The sequence below is a fragment of the Amblyraja radiata genome, chromosome 32, assembly GCF_010909765.2.
Source record: "Amblyraja radiata isolate CabotCenter1 chromosome 32, sAmbRad1.1.pri, whole genome shotgun sequence".
Lineage (NCBI taxonomy): Eukaryota > Metazoa > Chordata > Chondrichthyes > Rajiformes > Rajidae > Amblyraja > Amblyraja radiata.
In genome coordinates this window covers 28,081,825-28,106,090 of record NC_045987.1, presented here as the reverse complement: position 1 = coordinate 28,106,090, position 24,266 = coordinate 28,081,825, and the positions used below count along the sequence as shown (strand labels likewise).

At 46.8% G+C, this 24,266-nt stretch overlaps 1 protein-coding gene across 3 annotated transcripts in view; it reads right to left on the bottom strand.

Moving 5' to 3' along the window:
- gsn (gelsolin) overlaps nt 1-24,024 on the bottom strand; it is a 104,540-nt gene extending 80,516 nt beyond the window's left edge. For all 3 annotated transcript variants that reach the window (XM_033049148.1, XM_033049149.1, XM_033049151.1), the window contains exon 1: nt 23,881-24,024. The gene's annotated coding sequence lies outside the window, so the exon portion shown is untranslated. The remainder of the gene's footprint in view (nt 1-23,880) is intronic.
- Between the last annotated feature and the right edge of the window lie 242 nt (nt 24,025-24,266).

Genomic DNA, 24,266 nt, shown 5'->3' with positions numbered 1-24,266 from the left:
AAGGGGTTATAAATTTGTGTTAACAAATTTTATGATTTCAATGTCGAATTCATGTCCAAATTATGTTAACACAATTCCTCCCACAGTTAAGGCAGACGCGATGCATGGACTCGTTTCCACGGCATGAAATCACAGAGCTTTAAAATCTTCACGTAGTCACTCACGTGACTCCGAAGTAAAATAGTAAGATTAAACGAGAATTTACCAGTTTGAAGTTTGATCTGTATTTTATGAGGAGTTACGATGAGGGATTACGTGCCCTCCGCTCCCACCCTGATCATATACTTAACTGGTATCTCTTCTCTAATCTTACTATGTTTAGTCATTACAGTTACCTGTGATTTCACACCGCTGCTTTGAAGAATGACACGCATGCGCCGTGGCGGGGTTCTTCACGTAATCCCTCATCGTAACTCCTCATAAAATACAGATCAAACTTCAAACTGGTAAGTTCTCGTTTAATCTTACTATCAATCTACACTGCAGGAAAGTATCAACTGGGATTAGTGTTTTTATTTCAGTCTAGCTTTCAGCGTGCCACAGGAGACAGCTGCTGCTCACGGTTTGGCTCCCAGCAGGTCAGTGAGGCAGAGTGGGTGTGTCAGAGGTAATTTAAATCCTCTCTCTACATCAAGAGTAGCTTCCATTCTCACATCTCCTCGGGGCGTCGACTAGAAGGCTCAGCGTTTTGTGACACAGACATTGACAATGAAACACGATCCAGTGTCATTCTCATCTCGACAATGGGAATGATTGATGGGGCACAAAGTCATCTTCTTGCTCGACAGTACGCAGAAAAGAATGCAGATGCTGGTTTATACCAAGGATAGACACAAAGTGCTGAGTAACTCAGCGGGTCAGGCAACATCTATGGAGTGAAGAAAGATGCTGCTGTACCCGCTGAGTTTCTCCAGCACTTTTGTCTACCTTCGATTTTCCAGCATCTGCAGTTCCTTCTTAAACAAAGAATGCAGATGCTGGTTTATACCAAAGATAGACACAAACTGACTCAGCAGGTCAGGCAGCATCTCTGGAGAAAAAAGATGGTGATGTTTTGGTTCAAGACCCTTCTTCAGGTCGAGTCAGAAGAAGGGTCCCGACCCAAAAAGTCACCCATCCATGTTCTCCAGAGATGCTGCCTGTCCTGCTGAGTTACTCCAGCACTTTGTGTCTGTCAGAGGGGAATGTTTTCTACCGTCAGCTGTTCATCTGTCTGGGGTAGTGTGGAACAAACAGCACAGCTGTACTGCACAGTGGGAATGTTTCATCCCTAATCACTGCAAAAAGACAACTGCCCTTGAAAGGATTCTAAAGCATGCACGGGACCTTGCATTGCCAGCCCGTCGGGCAACAGGAGCGAGGAGTTGCAGTTGTGTGGGCTCACCTGCTGCAACAGAAGTGAACAAAATCCTGGACAGGGAGTACTTGAATTCTTAATTGATGCCCAAATATACACTTCTTGCAGCAAGTCAGCAGTGGTACAGGAATAGAGCTCGCAGTGCCAGAGACCCGGGTTTGATCCTGAATGCTGGGTTCTGTTTATATGGAGTTTGCACGTTCTCCGTGATCGCATGGGCTTTATCCGAGTGCTCCAGTTTCGTTCCACATGGGCAGGTTTGTAGGTAGGTTGGTTTCTGTAATTTGCCCCCAGTGTGTTGTTTGTGAAAGCTGGATAATGTGGAACGAGTGTACAGGTGATCGATGTGGACACAGTGGGTTGAAGGGCCTGTTTCCATGCTGTATCTCTAAACCAAGTGTAAACCAGATAGTGCTACAGTGGGCCCCAACTTACCCACGCCGACCAACATGCCCCATCCACACTAGTTCCACCTGCCCGTGTTTGATCCATATCCCTCCAAACCTGCCTGTCTAAATGTTTCTGAAGCTTTGCAATAGTCCCAATTTCAACTACCTCCTGTGTTGAAACATCGCCTAATCCTTCGCTTCATAGATGCTGCCTCACCCACTGAGTTTCTCCAGCTGTTTTGTCGACCTCCTCTGGCAGCTCGTACCATACACCCACCACCCGAGGTATGAAAAGGTTATGGCTCAGGTTCCTATTAAATCTTTCCCCCTTCACCTTAAACCTGTGGTTCTCAACTCCCCTCCTCTGGGCAAGAGACTGTGTGCATCCACCCGATCTATTCCCCCTCATGATATTTAGTGCCAATCGATAAGAAGGATAGGGCACAGCCTTTGCCTGGCACGAGTGACAGACGTGGCCCTCTCCACAGGCTGCCGTTCGCAGAGGGTGTTTACTAACCATCCAGGAGCCCAGCTGTGAGACTGGAGTTCCACCTGCTGCTGGAACTGGCTGGAAAATAAACTTGTTGAGCAGCTTTGTCGCCGCATCAAACAAACAGAACAACAAACAGCACCCGAGGGCTGATCATCCCGCTCCGCTGCACACCAGCTGCGGCTGAAGCTTTACGCACGACGAGGGAAATAACAGCCATTTATGCAAGGCTCCCCAGCACATGGCGAGCTCACTGGCCAAACCAGAACATCAGGGCAATGGCAGTTAGGAGGCACAGCAGTAGAGTTGCTGCCTCAGTGCAAGAGACCCGGGTTCGATCCCGACTATGGGTGCTGTCGGTACGGAATTTGCACATTCTCCCTGTGACCGAATGGGTTTTCTACAGAAGCTCCAGTTTCCTCTCACACTCCAAATATGTAGAGGATTGCAGATTAATTGGCTTGGTATAAATTGTAAATTGTCCCTAGTGTGTGTGTGTGTGAGCAGGATAGCGTTAATGTGCAGAATTGCATCATTTGATGCCAAGACCAACTTTTATCTGCTGACACATATTCCATATCCCTCCATACCCATGTGCCTATCCAAAAATATATTCAATGCCACTATCGTATCTGCCTCAACCACCCCCCTGAGCAGCGTATTCCAGGCACTCACAACCCCCATTTACATTTTGCCCCTCTCACCTTAAAGCTATGCCCACTAGTATTTATTTTTTACATCCTGGGATCCTACATCTGACCCCATCGACACCTCCCATTATTTACATCTATCAGATCTATCTGCAACCTCTGGCGTTCCAGGGAAAACAATCCAAGTTTCTAAATGCATCTGTTCCCAGAATATTGTGCATCATCAGCAGCAGAGTGCCACTGCCTTCTCTTACACATCATGCAGTCGGCCAGTCATGGTAGAATGAAGAGGAGAGACCAGGCGATAGAGCCATTGGTGGTCTGAGTGAATCTTTGGCCCTCACTCCCCCAGGTGAGTCAGGATGGAGCTACAATGGGAAATACAGATCAAAACGGGTCACGGCGGGATGGAGCTGGAGTTGCAGTCTCATGGAGCACCCTGGCCTCTTACACAACCAGCTGCTGCATATTGCAGTTGCAACAGGTCTTGGGTCATCTCCCGAGAGACATGCAGCTACAATGCATGATCGCATCGAGGTGTGTAAGATCATGAGGGAAATAGCTCACATAGATGCACAGAGTAGGCGAATAGAGGACCAGGGGACATAGGCTTAAGGTAAAGGGGAAAACATTTAATAGAAATCTGAGGGGTAACTTTTTCACACAAAGGGTGGTGGGTGTATGGAACAAGCTGCCAGTGGAGGTAGTTGAGGCAGGGACTATCCCAACATTTAAGAAACAGTTAGACAGACACATGGATAGGACAGGTTTGGAGGGATATGGGCCAAATTCTGGCAGGTGGGACTAGTGTAGCTGGAACATGTTGGCCAGTGTGGGCAAGTTGGGCCGAAGGGCCTGTTTCCACACTGTATCATTCTTTGATTCTATTACAGCCGTGATCCAGGGAGTGATTCTGACATGGACAAGAGTGGTGTCAACACAGGGGGGGGGGGGGGGGGGGAAGAAAGGGATTGACTAACGCAGCCTGGCTCACCACTGACGTTGCAAACCACCCTTGGGCCAATACACCATGGAAACACTGAAGCTAGTGAAGTCGGGCACATCACCAGATTCACCACATTGTTTTATCCCCCCCCCCCCCCACCCCATAAAAAAAGCTACAGAATAATAAATATGCAAAACATGAACAGTGCAAAGACATTTCCGACATTCCCAGCAGCTGTATTTATATTCTTTAGTGTTATATTTCATAGTGTTCACAAAACCATCATTATACCTGGTACCCTTGCCCCTCATGTGGCCCCCCTTTGGGGTGATATCCCTTGCCTTGTTTGAGGGGGGGTCTCCCCTCTCCCCCTCCCAATGCCCAGCAGCGGAAGGACGCTAGACTGTGCTCCTCCCCCACAGAGCCGTGGCATTGGCTGCACCGAGCATCAGGGCATTCTCAGCACATACTCCTGCAGTCTGGAGTGGGCCAGTGGGCAACATTCCCCGATGGACATCCCGCTCTGCTGGGAAATCAACATTTCGGGCAGACCAAAGAGTGTCTTTCACCAAGTTGATGACCTTCCTGCAGCGCTTGATGTCCAACTCCGACTTAATGGGCTGTTCCCAGGGATGCGTTCAGAGTGTCCGTTGGGTTAATCCGCACATTTTAGCAAATCTAACTGGAAAGCCACACAAGAGGCCTATTGTTCAAAAGGGGACTGCAGATGCTGGAATATCGAAGGTACACAAAATTGCTGGGGAAACTCAGCGGGTGCAGCAGCATCTATGGAGCGAAGGAAATAGGCGACGTTTCGGCCCGAAACGTCGCCTATTTCCTTCGCTCCATAGATGCTGCTGCACCCGCTGAGTTTCCCCAGCAATTTTGTGTACCTACAAGAGGCCTATTGTTTGTTGCTCAGGCATCAATGTGTAGCCTTGGGGAGCCACCCCATTGTGTAAATAATAATTTGCAAATGCAAACCGCCCAAACAAAGAGCCAGCCTTGTACTTGCTGTTGCTCAATGGAATCACCACCAGCAAAATCAACTGTTAAACATGAATGTTTAAAGAGGAATTGAGGGTGACATTGGTGCTTTGTAAGTGCATTATTGGTTTGCTTGGGTAATCAATGTAAAAGTAGACATTAACTTGCAGTTGAAGGGACACAAAAAGCTGGAGTAACTCAGCGGGACAGGCAGCATCTCTGGATAGAAGGAATGGGTGACGTTTCGGATCGAGACCCGTCTTCAGACTTGTAGTTCCTGTATATACTGATGATTAAAGTAATTGTACTAAATTGAGATCCAAAAAGAATCTCCTGGAGACATTTTGTGACTGCACTACATTAGCAATACAGATGCCTGAACATGTCCTTAAATAAAATGTTCAAGGTTTAAAAAAAATGCTGCACACCCAAATGTACCATAAATAACACCATGGTAACAGCAAAACAAGAGAACCAGGATTCCCATCAAATTACTTCAGTCAAGAAAAAAGGAAAGAAGTTGGTTCCCCTCCCCAGTTCAGAGAACCACATCCTGACCAAGTCTCACCCGCCCTCTAAAGTTGCGCAGTTCCGACGTGTACGGTGAAAAGTTTTTATGTTGCATTGTATCCAGTCAGTGGACAGACTATACACGATTACAATCAAGCCGTCCACAGAGTACAGATACGGGATGAAGGGAATAATGTTTAGTGCAAGAGGTAGTCCGGGAAAGTCCAATCAAAGATAGTCTAAGGGTCTCCATTGAGGTAGATGGTAGGTCATTTGGTGATAGGATGGTTCAGTTGCCCAATAACAGCTGGGAAGAAACTGTCCCTGAATCTAGAGGTGCGAGTTTTTACATTTCTGTATTTCTTGCCTGATGGGAGAGGGGAGAAGAGGGAGTGTCCAGGGTGAAATTTATCCTTGATTATGCTGGTGGCCTTGCCAAGGCAACACAAGGTACAAATGGAGTCAATGGAAGGGAGGTTGGTTTGTGTGATGGTCTGGGCTGTGTCCACAATTCTCAGCAATTTCTTCGGTCTTGGACGGAGATGTTCCCAAACCAAGCTGCGATGCATCCCGATAAAACGCTTTCTATGGCGCATCTGTAGAAGTTGGTGAGAGTGGTTGGGGACATGACAAACTTCCTAAAGTGCCTGTCCCACTTTCACGACCTAATTCACGACCTTTTTTACTCGTGGACATTTTTCATCAGGCTAGAAAAACGCCCCAACCTACTTGATGCCACGTGTACCTACGACTAGCATCACGACCTCCTACGACCTCGTGACGACCATGCTGCGAGTACGAGTCAAGGGCAAACTCGGCAGAGGTCGTGAAAGTGGGACAGGCCCTTAAGCCTTCTATGGAAGTAGAGGTGTTGGTGTGTGTTTTATTGCGATAGAGGCGAGCTTTATTGAAGATCTTAAAGAAGGTTTTGAAACGCAGAAGGTTTACGTAGGCAATTCTAAAGTTGAGGTTCCTAGCTACAGATAAATTAAAATTTGGGAATGAGCAAGAGGCCAGGTTTGGAGAAATGCAGATATTTCTAGAGGTTGGAAGACGTGCAATGGAGTCAATGGAAGGAAGGTTGGTTTGTGTGATGGCCTGGGCTGCTTCCACAATCTCTTGTGATCTCTTGCTACATCAAACTCACTGCGTGCAAAACCGCTGGGCAGGCATATCAGCAGCAGATAATTCTCTGCCCAAGGGCAGGGAGGGAGCAGCAATCAATGTCTGCGATGTCCACACAACACAAAGCATCACATTCCAGGCATTGAACCACTCAGCCATTTCATAATTGGCCAAGGAGCATTCTTGGTACAAAAAGTGGTTTGTTAATGACAACTGTCATCATCATTTACACAGGAATTCAATAACAAACACTCGTTCAGTCTGTGGAGAGGAGAACAGAGGGACTGTCATGCTTCTCTTCAGATGCTGCCCGACTAGCTGAGAACTTCCAGTAATTTCCTTTTTTCCAAGCTCATAAGTCATATAATTCACAAGTCATAGGCCACTCGGCCCATCGAGTCTACACTGCCACTGCTGATCTATCTCTCTCTCTCAACCCCATTCTCCTGCCTTCTACCTTCGACACTCTTACTAATCAAGAACCTGTCAATCTCCACGTTAAAAATACCCAATGAGCTGGTCTCCACAGCGTCTGTGGCAATGACTTCCACAGATTCACCACCCTCTTGACTAAAGAAATCCATCCTCATTTTTCTAACGGTAGGTCCTTCTATTCCAATTCAAATATCAAATTGCAACATCTGCACTTGGCTTCGACAAGCAGACCGATTATGTGCACGCCAGGTTGTCACGCTGATGCACACAAATCAGAGAGAATCCCCATGTGCTCACATAATTGTGGAAAGATCATCCAGAGCATGTCTGAACTGTTCTGCTCCCCCAGGATCTGTCTAGCCAAGAGATTTAGTTTCAAATACTTCGAACAGAAAGAAGAGATAGTTATCAAAAGAGCTAGCGGGGCCAGAGGCCCGGGTTCCATCCCGACTACGTGTGCTGCCTGTACAGAGTTTGTTTGTTCTCCCCGTGGCCGTGTGGAATTATTCTGGTTTCCTCCCACACTCCAAAGATGTACAGGTTTGTAGGCTTATGGCTGGGTTAAATTGTAAATTGCCCCTAGTGTGCATTGGATAGTGTTAGTTTCCAGGCTCGCCGGTCAGCGCAGAATCGGTGGGCCGAAGGGCCTGTTTCTGAGCTGTATCTCTAAACTAAACTAAACTACTGAACTCCATTTAATTACAAGTCAAATCAATGTTAAAATCGTAGTTCTCTTTAATTGTTGATAAAAATTGATGAACTCTCACAATCTTCACGTTCAATTTTGCATTCTGTACTTGATTGGCATCAAATTAACGAGTTCTAACTGTCTCAGCGAGGACTGTTCACTAGAGATGGTTGTTTGCCCCTCTCCCCACCTAGACTGGGCATCCCACCACTTGCTGGTTTATTTGACAATCCCATGTGTGTGGGCAGTGCTGATCCCAAAGTCATGACTGTAGCTTCTCTGCCAAAGTCTATCACTGGATTTCTAGAGTACAATATACCTAGCATGGTCTAGAGGATAAAAACCATTGTTCTATTATCCAGCAGTATCCTTTAGGTTTTTCTTCCTCCATACAGATACGCAACTGCTCACCTGTAGTTTTGGAGAAGTACTTTGCTGGAACGTAGCCTCTGATGGGGATTTCCATTGTGTGGTCAGAGTTGGGTTGATCTCCTTCAACGTGTTTAGTTTAGCGATACAGCGTGGAGCAGGCCCTTCAGCCTACCTTCTGCACCAACCAGCGGTCCCAGTACGCTAGCACTATCCTACACAATAGGGACAATTTACAATCTTTACTGAAGCCAATTAACCCACAAACCTGTATGTCTTGAGTGTGGGAGGAAACCAGAGAAAACCCACGTGGTCACAGTTAGAACATACAAACTCTGTACCTACAGCACCCGTATTTGGGATCGAACCCGGGTCTCTGCCGCTGCGCCACCGTGAAGGGGAACGAGGGGCTCAAACTCAGAGCAAATAAGCCACCAGTGACCAGAGCACACTGTCAAACAGCTCAGGTAGGGACACTGCAAGCAATTGTCATTGGTTAAGTCCACATCTGACAAGGAGTGAGAAGGATGGCAAAGTAAGGGAACCGTGGATGACCAAAGAGATTGGAAATTTGGAAGCAAATGCAAGGCTCATGATGGAATTAGACAGGGCCTTGGCAGAATATAAAGAGGAGGAAAGAAGTTAGGCAGGCGATTAGATGGGAAAAGAGGAATAGCAAAATGGCTTTGGCGAGACGGATTAAAGAAAATCCCTAACATTTTTTATATCTACATTAAATACAAGGGGGTGATTTAATCGCACACCTCCAGATTCAGGGACAGTTTCTTCCCAGCTGTTATCAGACAACTGAATCATCCTACCACAACCAGAGGAGCAATGCTGAACTACTATCTACCTCTTTGATGTCCCTCGGACTATCCTTGATCGGGCTTTGCCTTGCACTAAACGTTATTCTGCTATCATATATCTATACACTGTAAATGGATAGATTGTAATCATGTATTGTCTTTCCGCTGACTGGTTAGCACGCAACAAAAGCTTTTCACTGTACCTCGGTACACGTGACAATAAACTCAACTGACATTCTATTAAATCTTCTCTTCATCCTTTCCAGCTTAACGACATCTTCCCTGCAGCAGGTGGCCAAAACCAAACACAATACTCCAAATGTAGCCTAACATCCTGTACAAGTGGAACACAACATCCCAACTTGTACAATCAATTCCCTGACTGATGAAGGCCAGTGTGCCAAAGGCCCCTTGACCATCCTATCTATCTGTGACGCCACTTTCAGGAACTATGTACCTGCACTCCTAGATCCCTCTGCTCTACAACACTCCCCAGGGCCCGGCCATTCACTGTAAAGGTGGTCCTGCCCAAAGATCCTATAGCGGAACAAGATAGACCACTCCTGCTAAATGCAATGGGCTGACGTGTAGTACGCAACGGAGCGGAATGTGGGCCTTTTTTTCATCCATTTCCGTAACCGGACCTGACCGACTCGCAGTGTAATCAACGTTGCGGGGGAACAGTTTGTGTTAATAAATTAAAATTCTGAAAATGAGAAGATTTTTACCAAATAACTTTTATTTTAACTAGGACGTTTCCCTAAGCGGCTTCCGTCTCCGCACTATTATCCTATGGGATCTTTGGTGCGGAGACGTAAGCGGATTACGGAAATGGGGCCTTAAATTACTCATGAATCTGCCCATGAACGTACTACGTCTTTTGTCCTGCCCATGTTAAACTTCCTAAAATGCAACACCTCACATTGATCTGCATTAAACTCCATTAACCATTCCTCTGCCCACTTGATCAAAATACCACTGTAATCCCTGATAACAAAAGCATTGTAGACAGTGAAGGTTATCTGCAAATTTACTAGTCATGCCTTGTACATTCTCATCCAAAATGTTAATATCGTCTGAATCTTCTGAATTTGCATATCGCCAACTTGGATGTGTTGTGCACACTAACGTGCTGTTAGTGCCCCCTTAAAACTGTCTAGTGAAGACGATTCAACTATATTGTTGTCTAGTTTATTCCATTCCCTTAAGGTTCTTACAAAGAAAATGTGTATACATATAGCAAACATCACCGATCCCCAAGCCACGCCACTAGTCACAGGACTCCACTCCCATGATAAATCTTCCAGCCAAGTGTGTTACCTTCCATGAAGCTAATTCAGTACCCAAGTAGCTAGTGTTCCCAGATCTCATGTGATCTATGCTTCCAGAGCAGCGGAATCTTGTCACAAGGCCTTGCTAAAGTCCACACAAATGACACCTACAGCCTTGCCTCATCAACATTCACAGTTACTTTAAAAACATTAAATCATGTAACCTATTCCTAATTTACTACCATCTTTCCAAATGCTTGAATATCTCATCCCTCAGAATACTCTCCAATATCTTGCCTGCTGCAAATGTTAGGCCCACTGGCCTAGAGTTCAGTCTTGTTCTTGCACTCCTCAAACTGGTTCACAAACATTAGTCACCTTCTAATCATCCAGCATCTCACCCATATCCAACAATGATTTCCTCTCTATTTTTCCCTCGGACATATATGTGTATATGTATATGTAGCAGGCTCTGGCAAATTGATTTATAGTTATATGAATTAGAACTTCCAGCACCTCCTCGACCATTAGAGACTGTCCTAAAGACATCGCCATTAACTGTCCCAACTTCCCCGGTTTTCATGCCTTTCTCTGCAGTAAAAACAGGGATTACTTCTTGGTTACTACTGAGGCAACTGTTTAGATCTCCTCTAGAGGCTGATGGAATGCAAGCCAGTCGCCAACAAGAAAGTTAACCTGATCAAATCTTCATCTCCTGCCCATTCACAAACAATGTTAACTCAGACCCAAGATAACCACGCAAGCTGTCCAATTCTAGGGCTGCATTTCTAACTGGACCTCCCACCATCAGTTTGAACCTGGTCCATTCTTCCGTCGCCCCATCCCAAAATTGACCACGTCACAGATCAATGCCCTGCAGATTAACAGTTACTTGGTGAAGGGTCTCAACCTGAAACGTCACCTATTCCTTCGCTCCATAGATGCTGCCTCACCCGCTGAGTTTCTCCAGCATTTTTGTCTACCTTTAACAGTTACTTGGAGATCGCTAGCTCAGAAAATCTCCAGACATTAAACTAGTTTCTCTCTCACTCCCAAAAATGATTGTTTGAAATCTGCATTGGGTTCAGAAGTAATAAACCCACCTGAAAGCAAGGCAAAAGGGTAAAGGACAGCCTTGAAATGGGATTGGAGAGCAGAGATAATTGGGCCAAGTTAGATGTAATCTCTAGATGTCCCCACCAGACTGGCCGAGAAGCTACTGGAATTAGGGCTCAACACCCCCGTGTGCCTGGGCCCGGGACTTTCTCACCGCCAGGCCCCAGGTATTCAAGATGGGAGGGAATACATCGAAGTCCCTCACCCTGAGCACAGGATCGCCCCAGGGTTGCGTCCTCAGCCCCCTATTGTACTCCCTGTACACACATGACTGTGTGGCTAGGTTCAGCTCCAACTCAATAATTAAGTTTGCTGATGACACTGTGGTGGTGGGCCTGATCTCAGACAACGATGAGAAGGCCTACCGGGAGGAGGTGGCTGATCTAGCACTCTGGTGCCAGGATAACAGCCTCCTCTTGAACATCAAAAAAACTAAGGAGCTGATCGTGGACATTAGGAGGGCACATCATCCGAGGACGTACACACCATTGAGGATAAATGGGGATACTGTGGATGGGGTGAGCTGTTTCAAATATCTGGGAGTCCACATCTCTGAGGATATGACATGGACATCACACACTGCAGCACTCGTGAGTAAGGCAAGGCAGCGCCTTTACCACCTCAGGCAATTGAGGAAATTCAGAGTGTCTCAGAGGATCCTCCAGTGCTTCTACTCAGCGGCTGTGGAAAGCATCTTGTCCGGAAATATTACCATCTGGTTTGGGAATTGCTCTGCCCAGGACAAGAAGGCTCTGCAGAGAGTAGTGCGTTCGGCCGAACGCACTATGGGAACTTCACTCGCCCCCCTGCAGGAACGATACATCAGGAGGTGCAACTCCAGAGCCAATAAAATCATGGGAGACCCCTTCCACCCCAGCAATGGACTGTTCCAGCTGCTACGGTCAGGCAAACGCCTCCATTGCCATGCAGTGAGAACGGAGAGGTTGAGGAGTTTCTTCCCAGAGGCCATTCGGACTGTAAACTCCTATCTCACCAGGGACTAACTTTACTGAACGTTTTTCCTTCCGCCCACAATATTTAAAATGTAAAAGAATATGTGATTGTGTTTATAGTTTGTTTGGTTGTCTTTTTGCACAAAAGTCCGCGAGCATTGCCACTTTTCATTTCACTGCACATCTCGTATGTGTATGTGACGAATAAACTTGACTTGACTTGATGCAGTCTGAAGAAGGGGTTTCGGCCCGAAACTTTGCCCATTTCCTTCGCTGCATAGATGCTGCTGCACCCGCTGAGTTTCTCCAGCATTTTTGTGTACCTTAGATGTAATCTCATTCCTTTCTCTCCACCCATCTCCTCATTAAATTCCTAGGTCCACAGTTCTCACAAAACCTGTTTGATGCTTCTGTGAACTTGCCACATTGCAATGCTCATCACCTGTCCAACATAGCAACACACTACCTCAAATGAACAAGGATTGATGAAGAGGGCAGATTCTCCTCGCATACTGTACATGATCAACTGTACACTGGAACAGGATCTCCACAGGTCTCCCGTGTAATTCTGCAGCAGCTTTACCCGGCTATTCATTGTGCATTGTGCAGCACAGGGCAGTCACATGGGACGGTGATACATAGCACTCTGGTGCAGCCCAATTACAATTTACAATCCTTTGCTCTGGAATCAAAATTAATTGTGTGTGAGAAGCTGCACAATATAATGTGCCAACTACAAGGTCTCCACATTGGAGTCAACAAATACCACACTTCAGGAAAGTTTCACTCAGGAGTGCCGAGAGCCAACATCTTCAGTGAAAGATAGAACTGCACAGCATGGGGTACAGGCCCTTCAGCCCACAATGCCCCAGCTGAACTTTATGACAAGATAAATTAATAGACAATCCCATCTGCCTGCACATGATCCATATCCTGCATATCTAGAATGATCTTAAATGAAACTATCATATATGCCTCCCCAATCACCCTTGGCAGCACGTCCCGGGCATTCACCACCTTCTTAAAAAAACCTGCCCCTATCCCCTTAAAGCTTACACCCCAGACTTCTCTAACTTCAAATAGCCTTTGCTTCCTCTCTCTCCATCCCCTCCCCAGTTCTCCCACTAGTTTTACTGTCTCTGACTACATTCTATCTCTGTCCTGCCCATCAGTCTGAAGAAGGGTCTCGACCCGAAACGTCACCCATCCTTCTCTCCAGAGATGCTGCCTGTCCCGCTGAGTTACTCCAGCATTTTGTGTCTACCTCCCCTGAAAGCTATCTTGTCTTTGATATTTCCACTCTAGATAAAAGGTTCCCACTGTCTACCCCATCAATGCCCCTCGTAAACATATACTTCTATCAGGTCTCCCCTCAACCTCTGACATACAAGAGAACATGGTATGCTTCATCCTTCATCCATCCTAAAAAATCAATCAACATCACCACGAAATCAACACCTGCAAATTACAAACTAATCAATCCTAACAATTCGATGCATTTACATCCACTTTGACTGAGTTAAAACTGGATTCTGGGCAAAAATTCAGCAAAAAAGGGGGCAATAAATCACTAATGTGGCTCCTGGAATGAGAGGGAATATAAAGAGATCCAAAATTAAAATCATCATTATGCTAAAATGGCCAGCAGCCCATCAAATCCATGACGTCTGCAAGTCAATATAATCCCATGTCCCTCCAAATGATTTTCCATCAAATGTACCTTCTCCCCGTCTCAAAGATGAATTGAATGTTTTCACAACCCTGATTGGTCGGAAGTTCTAATTATTGATACACAAAAAGCTGGAGTAACTCAGCGGAACAAGCAGCATCTCTGGAGAGAAGGAATGGGTGACTATTCGGGTAGAGACCCTTCTTCAGACGTCACCCATTCCTTCTCTCCAGAGATGCTGCCTGTTCCGCTGAGGTACTCCAGCTTTGTGTCCATGTTTAAACCTGCATCTGCAGTTCCTTCCTACACGTTCTAATTATAACTACCTTCTGCACTAACATTTCTCCTCACATCTCCATCTTTAACCCACTTTCAACTCGTGCCGCATAATCATTAAACCATTGGCTGGATTCATATAAATCAATTTGTATCCCTGCAACAAATCCTCGCTCTACTTTTCTTCAGGGTGAACAACCACCAAGACTGTGCCAGCCTTTCATCCGTAGAACTAGTCCTCGTAAACCTCTGCCCCGTCTCTCTCTCTCTGCGACCTTCACATCTGGGTTTTCTCCATTGAGGGGCCGGGACCCAATGGGGGGGGGAGGGGGGAGGGGGGGGTTGTGTGTGTGTGTGTGTGTGTGTGTGTGTGTGTGTGTGACTCCGCAGGCCGCCCCCCTCACATTTTCTCTGTGTGTGTGTGTGTGTGTGTGTGTGTGTGTGTGTGTGATCTACGGGGTAACGATAAAATGTTTAGATATTCCAGTAGACATTTTTCCCCCATGGAGTCCAAAATCTACTTATCTGAAAATGTCATGCTTTATTTCTCAACTTATGTTTAAAAATGACAAAACCTTGAACTTAAAAACAACTGCCTTTTGCTGACGACGTCACAATGGGTCTGCTCCGTGCACTGCTGTTCCACGCGCTGCGAGCGACGTCAACCACCCCCTCCCCTCTCTGGTTGCTGCCACCCACTCTGCGACCCTGCCCTCTACAGCTGCGCCTGTGAGTTGGGGGCTATGCGTGAGTGGATAGGGTTAAGGGGGGGGGGGGGGGTAAAAGGAGCAAATTAATAATATTAATCTAATATCAAGGGAGCTGGTTAGTGTGTGTGGGGGTGGCTAGTGTGTGTGTGTGACACACCACACGTTGAGGGGACGGGACCCAACGTGTCCCACTTGCTCTAGTCATCTATGCTATTACGAAAACTCTCATCTTGTCCTGGTATGCATTTTATTTATTTATTTATTTTTAATTTGCACAAAAGCAGTACCCTATATCACCAGGATTTTTGCCCACCAAGTTTTGTTCCGATCAGTGGAATATTACAAAAGTTATGAAGGTTTAGAAATTGTGAGATCAGCAGATTGGTCTTCTCGCCTGTCTATCACCATGAAGGTAGCACCCCTTCCGGCATCTGCTGTCAATCACCGGGGCAAGGAGAATAAATCCCCGGAGGCAGGGCAGAGTCCAGAGTCCGTGAGAGAGCCCCCCGCTCGGCCCAAGAGCCACCCACAAAACCCCTCCCCCCCCCCCAACACTCCCCCCCCCACCCCCCCCCCCCCCCCCCTGCCATCCAACCCCACACCCCCCCGTCCCTCCCATCCTCTCCCCGCCTCCACTCCCACACATGAAGAGGAGGGGGAGGGAGTGCTGGGGGATGAAGGAAAATGAGCCGCGCCTGCACAGTTAGGGGCTAAGGGCGAGAGGTGGAATATTGCGTTGGGGGAACGGGTGAGTGGTGGAATATTGGTTGGGGAATGGGTTGTGTTGGGGGACCAGGCCTCCCGTGTGACTAGGACCCAACGGTCCCACTTCGTCTAGTAGCATTTAAAAAGCATTTGGACAGGTACATAGATAGGAAAGATTTAGAAGGATATGGGCCAATTGCAACACATTGGGACTGAGCGGGTGGATCTTAGTCAGCATGGGCAAGTTGGGCTGAATGACCTCTTTCAGTGGCGTGGGAGACTAATATTAAGAATATATATTTAGTTGCATAGCAAGCACCAAGTTGTGGCAATGCATGAAGAGTAAAAGCTACAGTAGATACATACAAGAAACATGCAGAACTAAACAAGTCAGTCATGCAGCACTGAAGCAAGCTCTCTTCCCAATGGATCCCAGCTGATCAAGCACCTCGCCTCCACTAACCGCATTATATTCTCCCCACATTCCCAATAACTGCCCCAAAATTCTACAATTCACCTACAGCAGGCAGTTTACTGAGACCATCGAACCTACCAAGCCATGTCTTCAAGTGTTCAATAAAACTGGAGCAATACCATATATAGACAAAAACAGCTGGAGTAATTCATGACAGGAGACATCTCTGGAGCGAAGGAATGGGCATTGTTTCAGGTCGAGACCCTTCTTCAGACAGAATGTCAGGGGAGAGGGAGACAGAGATGTGGAAGGTATGGTGTGAAACCGAGAGATCAAAAGGGACGAAGTTCAAGGGAAATTTAGTATTAATCATTGTTAGCTGGGGGAAGTTGACAACGAGGCAGACAGAGATAAAATTTAATCAAGAGGACAGTGAGACTGGCCGGAGAACTGGGATGGGGGAGGGATGGAGAGAGAGGGAAAGCAAAGGTTACTTGAAGTTAGAGAAGACAATATTCATACCGCTGGGTTGTAAGCTGCCAAGCAAAATATGAGGTGCTGTTTTACCAGGACCCAAATAGATTTAACTGGCCAAGAACAAATAGTTGAAGTGATTTAACTACTCAAACCAAAGAGTTTAACGTTGCTTTGTGGGTTATGTTGTGCAGTGCACAGGACCACCTGTGTTGTGGCCATTGAACCACACTGTACACTTCCCCAGTTTAGACCACATGCCCAGAGCTCATTTACTGAACTAACACACTTCTGCTTCCTCAATATTCAGGGATTATTTCCCACACCTTCCTCTCTGAACATATACCAATCCTTACCTGTAGTACCATCCAACCAATCCTTACCTGTAGTACCATCCAACCAATACTTACCGCACAACGGCTGCTGGGAAATTATTTTGACATTAGCCCATTACATGTGACAACTAGAGTACCATAGATAAATAAATTAGCAGGTAAACTATTTTGTTATCCAACCATCATAATTGTTTCACTGGCGGATGCTGAACACTGATACACTGAAGGCGAACACGCAACACAACTCATGTTCCACTCTATCAAATGACATAGCACGTTTAATCACCATGAACCGTGCTCATTTGGGATCATTACTTGGCCCAACAAGGCACTTCCTTCCTGAGGTACACACTTGGGTAACTTGAAGATTGGCTTGAAAAACAAAATATTTTCCTTCAAGGATTTTAGAATTTTCTTTTAAACAATTCAAACAGTTTTACAGGCACAAATGTACAATTAGTTTAAAGGTGCAGCACAGTTGTGCAGCAGTAGAGATGCTGCCTCACAGGGCCAGAGACCCAGGCTCGGCTCCGACTACGGGTGTTGCCCCCACAGAGTTTGTACGTTCTCTCTGTAGGTTAATTGGCTTCGGTAAAATTGTAAATACTGTAGTCCCTAGTGTGTACGATAGTGTTAGTATACAGGTTGCCGTGGACTCAGTGGGCCGAAGGACCTGTTTCCGTGCTGTATCTCTAAAGTCTAAAGCAATTATGAGAATTCTCCCCTGTTGCAGCACTCATAGTTGGAGACAAACATAGAAACATAGAAAATAGGTGCAGGAGTAGGCCATTCGGCCCTTCGAGCCTGCACCGCCATTCAATATGATCATGGCTGATCATCCAACTCAGTATCCCATACCTGCCTTCTCTCTATACCCCCTGATCCCTTTAGCCACAAGGGCCACATCTAACTCCCTCTTAAATATAGCCAATGAACTGGCCTCAACTACCTTCTGTGGCAGAAAATTCCACAGATTTTTATCAGTACGGGTGTCAGGAGTTACGGGGAGTTGAGGGGGGGAAGAATGGGTTGTGAGGGAAAGATAGATCACCCGTGATTGAATGGTGTAGTGGACACGATGGGCCGAATGGCCCCAATCTGCTCCTATGAACATGATACCACATCAAGACCATTTCTGTAGAAAGTTACATTTTTCTCTTTTCAAAGGAGGAACTGAAGTAAAAGGAACTTGCGGCGAATCTGAGGAAACAATGGACTCTGAAAATTGCCACGTTCAGGTTAAGTGTCGATTGAGCAGTGCATGTACAAACACTGCATTCTCCAGACCAAACAATACAATTATGTTTGTGTGCATATTTTGGTTCAGTTTATCTGGGTTTAGTTTAGGGATACAGCAGGGAAACAGGCCCTTCAGCCCACCTGGTCCATGCTAACCATTCATTCACATTAGTGCTATATGATCCCATTTCACATCAACTCCCTACACACTAGGGACAATTAACCTGCATGTCTTGGGAAGTGGAAGGTAACTGGAGTACCCGGAGGAAACCCAAGTAGTCACAGGGAGAACATGCAAACTCCACACAGACAGCCCCGCCCATGGTCAGTATCAAACCTGGGTGTCTGGTGCTGTGAGGCAGCAGCTTTACCAGCTGCACCACTGTGATGCCCATTTCTTGATCAATTATACTTCCATCACTGTCAGTTGTTGAAAAAGATAAAGTACTCCGTTTATAAAATAGATTTGCCTGGCTCAAGAGATTCTTCACACAATACCCGTCCTGTACCAGTGAAGGCGAGCCAACCACAACGAGAGGATCTCAGCCCCCCCACGACATTTCCCTCAGAGGAGGGAGAGGGGTAGCTTGCTTGGAGTGTACAAGATCATTAGTACTTGCTCCACATCCAATCTTTGACAGACCCAAACTTGAGGGGCACTAGATGCTGCAGCACCCTTGTCCAAAGTCACTACCTACCCCTCTAAAAGGTCCATCCCGCCCCCACCTGAAACATCATGGGTCCACTCCCTCCACAAATGCTGTCTGACCTGCCGACAACTCCAGCCTCACCCCTCATTAAAAAAAACCCATTTTTACAGCATTTTTGAGCTCCCAGTATTTATCCCCAATCCCCACTAACCTTTATCCTGCATCTGTACCCTGTGTAGGAAGGAACTGCAGAGGGTGGTTTAAACTGAAGATAGATACAAATTGCTGGAGTGACTCAGTGAGACAGGCAACATCTCTGGAGAAAAGGAATGGGTGACATTCTGGGTCGAGGCACTTCTTCAGACCGATATCAGGGGAGAGGGAGACATAGAAATGTGGAAGGTTTGGTGTGAAACCGAGAGATCAGAGAAGTGCAAGGAATGTTAATGAGATAAAGGGAATGGAGATCACGGAAAATGCAGAATAAATAGATCATTAGCTGGGAGAAGGCAACAACAAAGCAAATAGAGATAAAATGTAGACACAGACAGTAAGCTTGGCCGGAGAACTGGGAAGGGGGAGGGAAGGAGAGAGAGGGAAAACAAGGGTTACTTGAAGTTAGAGAAATCAATGTTCATTTCAATTCAATTCAATTCAATTCAACTTTAATGTCATTGCACAAATACTGAGTATGGGTACAACGAAATGCAGTTTTGCGTCAGTCCGTAGTAGTGCAATATAGAAATTTTTTAAAAGAGGATACAGAACAATAGAAAATGCAAAATAATTAAACAATGGGGACGGAGGGACCGGAGGAATCTATCGGCGGGACTCCGAGTTCAGCAATGCGATGGTATGATTGTAGAAGCTGTTCCTCATCCTACTGGTACGAGACCTGAGGCTCCTGTACCGCCTCCCTGATGGGAGGAGGGCAAACAGTCCATGATTGGGGTGGGAGGGGTCTTTAATGATCTTCCCAGCTCGTTTCAGACACCGTTTTCGGTGGAGGGCATCCATGGCAGGGAGCGGGGCGCCGATGATGTGCTGCGCGGTTTTCACCACCCGTTGTAGTGCCTTCCTGTCCGCAACAGTGCAGCTGCTGTACCATACCGTGAAGCAGGCGGTCAGGATGCTCTCGATGGTACACCTGTAGAAGTTGGTCAGGATCTGGGGGGACAGGTGGGCTTTCTTGAGCCTCCTCAGGAAGTAAAGGCGTTGCTGTGCCTTTTTGACCAGCTTGGAGGTGTTGAGGGACCAGGACAAATCCTCCGAGATGTGCACCCCGAGGAATTTGTAGCTGGAGACGCGCTCCACCTCAGTCCCGTTTATGTGGATGGGGGTATGTCTGCCCCCTCTGACCTTCCTGAAGTCGACAATAAGTTCCTTCGTCTTCTTGGAGTTGAGGACGAGGTTATTATTGGCACACCAGGTTGTCAGGTGCTGGACCTCCTCTCGGTAGGCTGACTCATCGTTGTCACTGATCAGTCCTACCACCGTGGTGTCGTCAGCGAACTTAATGATGGCGTTGGATCCGTACTTAGGGATGCAGTCGTGGGTGAAGAGGGAGTAGAGGAGAGGGCTGAGCACACAGCCCTGTGGCACGCCGGTGTTCAGTGTTATAGTGGTGGAGTTGAGGTTGTTGACCCTAACAGACTGTGGTCTGTTGGTGAGGAAATCCAGTGTCCAGTTGCAGAGGGAGGTGGAGATGCCAAGCCCGCTGAGTTTGGTGATCAAGCTGGCGGGGATGACAGTGTTGAAAGCGGAGCTGAAATCAATGAACAGCAACCTGATGTAGGAGTTGTTGTTGTCCAGGTGGGTCAGGGCAGAGTGTAGGGCCGCCGCTATGGCATCCTCTGTAGACCTGTTGGCCCGGTAGGCAAACTGATGGGGGTCCAGTGTGGGGGGGAGGCTGGCTTTGAGGTGAGCCAAGATCAGCCGCTCAAAGCACTTAGCAATGACAGGGGTGAGTGCCACTGGGCGGAAATCGTTGAGGCTCCCTGTGGCTGACTGTTTGGGCACTGGCACGATGGTTGATGTCTTGAGGCAAGTGGGGACAACACCCTGGGCCAGTGACAGATTGAAAATGTCGGTGAAGACTTGGGATAGTTGTCCAGCACATGCCTTAAGCACCCGGCCAGGGATGCCATCGGGGCCGGCAGCTTTGCGCTCATTCACCTTGCTCAGTGCATCTTGTACAGCAGAGGTGGAGAGACTGAGGGGTTGTTCATTTGGGGGTGGAGCAATTTTGATGGCTGGGGTTTTGTTATCACGGTCAAAGCGAGCATAGAAATTGTTTAGCTCGTCAGGAAGGGTGGCGTTGTCTGGGGGAGGGGTGTTAACTTTCTGGTAATCGGCAAGGGATTTGATTCCTTGCCACATGCGCCTGGGGTCAGAATTGTTTTGGAAGTGCTCCTCAATCCGCCGTTTGTGATTGAGTTTGGCATTCCTAATTCCCATTTTCAGCTTGGCCCTAGATGAGCTGTATCCCTCAGCGTCGCCAGATCTGAAAGCGGCATCGCGAGCCTTCAGTAGGAGTCTGACCTCCCTGCTCATCCACGGCTTCTGGTTAGGGAAGGTCTTTATTTCTTTGTGTGTAGTGGGGTGTAGAAGGACCATACCGCTGGGGTGTAAGCTGCCCAAGCATAATATGAGGTGCTGTTCCTCCAATTTGCGCTGGGTCTCACTCTGACAATGGAGGAGGCCCAGGACAGAAAGGTCAGTGTGGGAATGGGAGGGGGAGTTAAACTCTGTACTCAGCTCGATTGTAATCCTGTATAGTCTTCTAGCTGACTGATTAGCGCACGACGAAAACCTTATTACACGTGGCAATAAACTACACTAAACTAAACTTGAATGGAGAGATGCAAGAGATTGGTGGGGTCTAGAATCATACACCAAATCGAGGAAATTAAATCAGATGGATTTCTTAATGACAAAAACAGCAGCCATCTAGTCATTATTGCCCGGTCTGTTACAATACCAGCTGCCACTGTGGAATTTGAACACGAAGCTGTGGATTGGTTACGGTTTATTAATACAGCAATTTAACTGCAGCAGCTGCACCAGACACCAACATCAGCAACAGGACCGGCATGGTGCCGCAGCAGTAGACTTGCTGCCTTACAGCACCAGAGACCCGGGTCCCATCCTCACTACAGGCAATTTACAAGTTCTCCCCGTGAACAGTGTGGGTTATCTCTGGTTGCTCCGGTTTCCTCCCACACCCCAAAGGCACACAGGTTTGTAGGTTGATTAGCTTGGTATAATTGTAAATTGTCCCTAGTGTGTGTAGGATAGCATTAGTGTGTGGACTCGGTGGGCCGAAGGACCTGTTTCCACGCTGTATCTCTAAACTATGAAAAACCTTTGGTTGTGTGCTATCCAATGCAATTATCAGACAGATTGGAAAAAATAAATCCATCAGGCTGATCCCTTGTTGAATAGGCCATCGAAACATGACGATGGAGGCCAATTGAGAGAGGCAAACTTCAGTAAAACATAGAGATAGAGTAATAGAACCACCAGCACAGAAACAGGCCCTTCGGCCCAACTCATCCATGCCAACCATAATGCCCCATTGAAGCCAGTTCCATTTGCCCACATCCCTCTAAATCTTCTTTCCATGGACTTGTCCAATCGATGTCACAACTACCTCCTCTGGCAGTTCATTCCAAATGTCCACTAACCTCCAAGTGAAAAAGCTGCTCCTCAGGTTCCTATTAAATCTTTCCCCTTCCTTAAACCTTGTCCTCAGGTCTTTGATTCCCCTATTCTTGGTAAAACACTGGACATTCACCCAACCTCATGATCTTATAGAGTCGTTGTATGTGGAAACAGGCCCTTCAGCCCACTTGACCAACATGTCTCATCTACACCAATCCTACCCGACTGCTTTTGGCCCATATCCCTCCAAACCCATCATATCCATGTACCTGTCTAACTGTTTCTTAAACATTGTGATCGTCCCTGCCTCAACTACCTCCTCTGGCAGCTTGCTCCAAACATCTACTGCCCTCAAAGTGTAAAAGTTCACCCTCAGATGCCTATTGAATCTTTCCCCTCTCACCTTGAAGTATGTCCTCTAGCTTTTGATTCCCCTACTCTGCATTTTTTTTTTTTTTTTTTTTTTTAAAGACTGCATTGACCTAATCTATTCCACTCATGATCTTATATAGGTAGGCTACAAGATCACCCCCACAGTCTGCTGCACTACCCTGTCTATTGAAGGTCAAATTTACCACATGACATTTTTTTTTTGAGGTGGGGGAGAAGGAAAGAAGCAAGATATCCATCTGCAGCATCTCCACCCCCACTCACCTACATCTCGGGCAGATAGATGTCAGGGAAGTCCATTATTTCACATCAAACCCGACCAAAAACATTTTTACAACAACATGGCCTCAAGGCTCAATGGAACTCCCATATGTTAGTTATCTGCGTTTATTGCAACGAGTTCCTTGTCGCTTTAACTTCAATATTTTTAAGTTTTCTACCATCTTTCAAAGAGTAACGTTTCATCCTTCTGCAACTGTAACCAAGGATAGTCATCATGACAAAGATGACCTTGCCGCAGCCGGCCACACCCAAAACAGGACATTCAATCTGGACTTTGTCACAGATATGGAAACGGGCGGGGAGGGAGAAACTTGCAAAAGAAACTCGGGAAATAGTTCTCGCATCGGCTGCGAGTTAGTCATCAACAATTCTTCCTAGTGACTCACTCAACCGACTGACGAACTGATCCGCAAATATGCGGCTATCGGAGCCGTTAATGCCAACGTTTCTGTAAAAAAGTTTCAATATGCATTCAAATGCGTGATTTTAGCGGTGACCTAGATAGAGGTGCGTGGTTTCCGTGGTTTAAGCCGCTCACTAATGTTGTGAGGGGTGTGGATAGGAGCCGTGATAAACGAGCGCTGCGGACAACGCCCACCCTGGGACTAGACTGCAAGAAAAGTCCACTTGGCCAAATACTTTGGCCATTCACTGTCCAGGGGGAAAATATAGTCATCCCCCCCCACCCACTCGTTTATTTTAATTTTAAGGGAGGCAAATAAAGCATTCTGCAGAACAAACTGCGCAGTTTTAGTGGCTAATCCGTACACAAATCCGCAGCAAACTCCAGCGAGCTAAAGTGAAGCGTCTGCGCTGCGCACAGCGGTCTCGCATTCCAGCTCCTCTCCCTCCCCAATGCGGTCACGGCCAAAACTGTCCCCGTCCCTCGCCACAACCAACACACACACACTGAAGAGCAAGTTTAAGGTCGAACACTAATATAATAACAAATAAAACGAGCACCCAGCCTTTCTTACCCCCAAAAATCGCAGGCAACGCAAAGAAGTAATTGGCACAAGACTAAGTGCCGGAGCTGAGTTTGTCCGAGCCTGGCTTGTCGGATGATGTGCGTTGATCTGTCCGCACCCTCCCTCCCTCAGTGCTATTTCTGTAAACGCCAGGCTGCGGTTCGCCAGGCGGCGCCTAGGGGGCGGTGCGGAGCGGGAGACTGGCTGCTGTCGCCTCCGATTTCAGGCTGAACATTCATTCCCAGCTTGTAAAAACACATTGTGCATTCTTTATTTTCTGATTAAAAACCAAAACCATCTCTTCAAATTCACTTTCTTGCGACGTTTCAATATTTTATTTTTGTTGAAATGTATTTCTGGTGGAAAAGATAAATGAATCATACAGGAAGTGACCA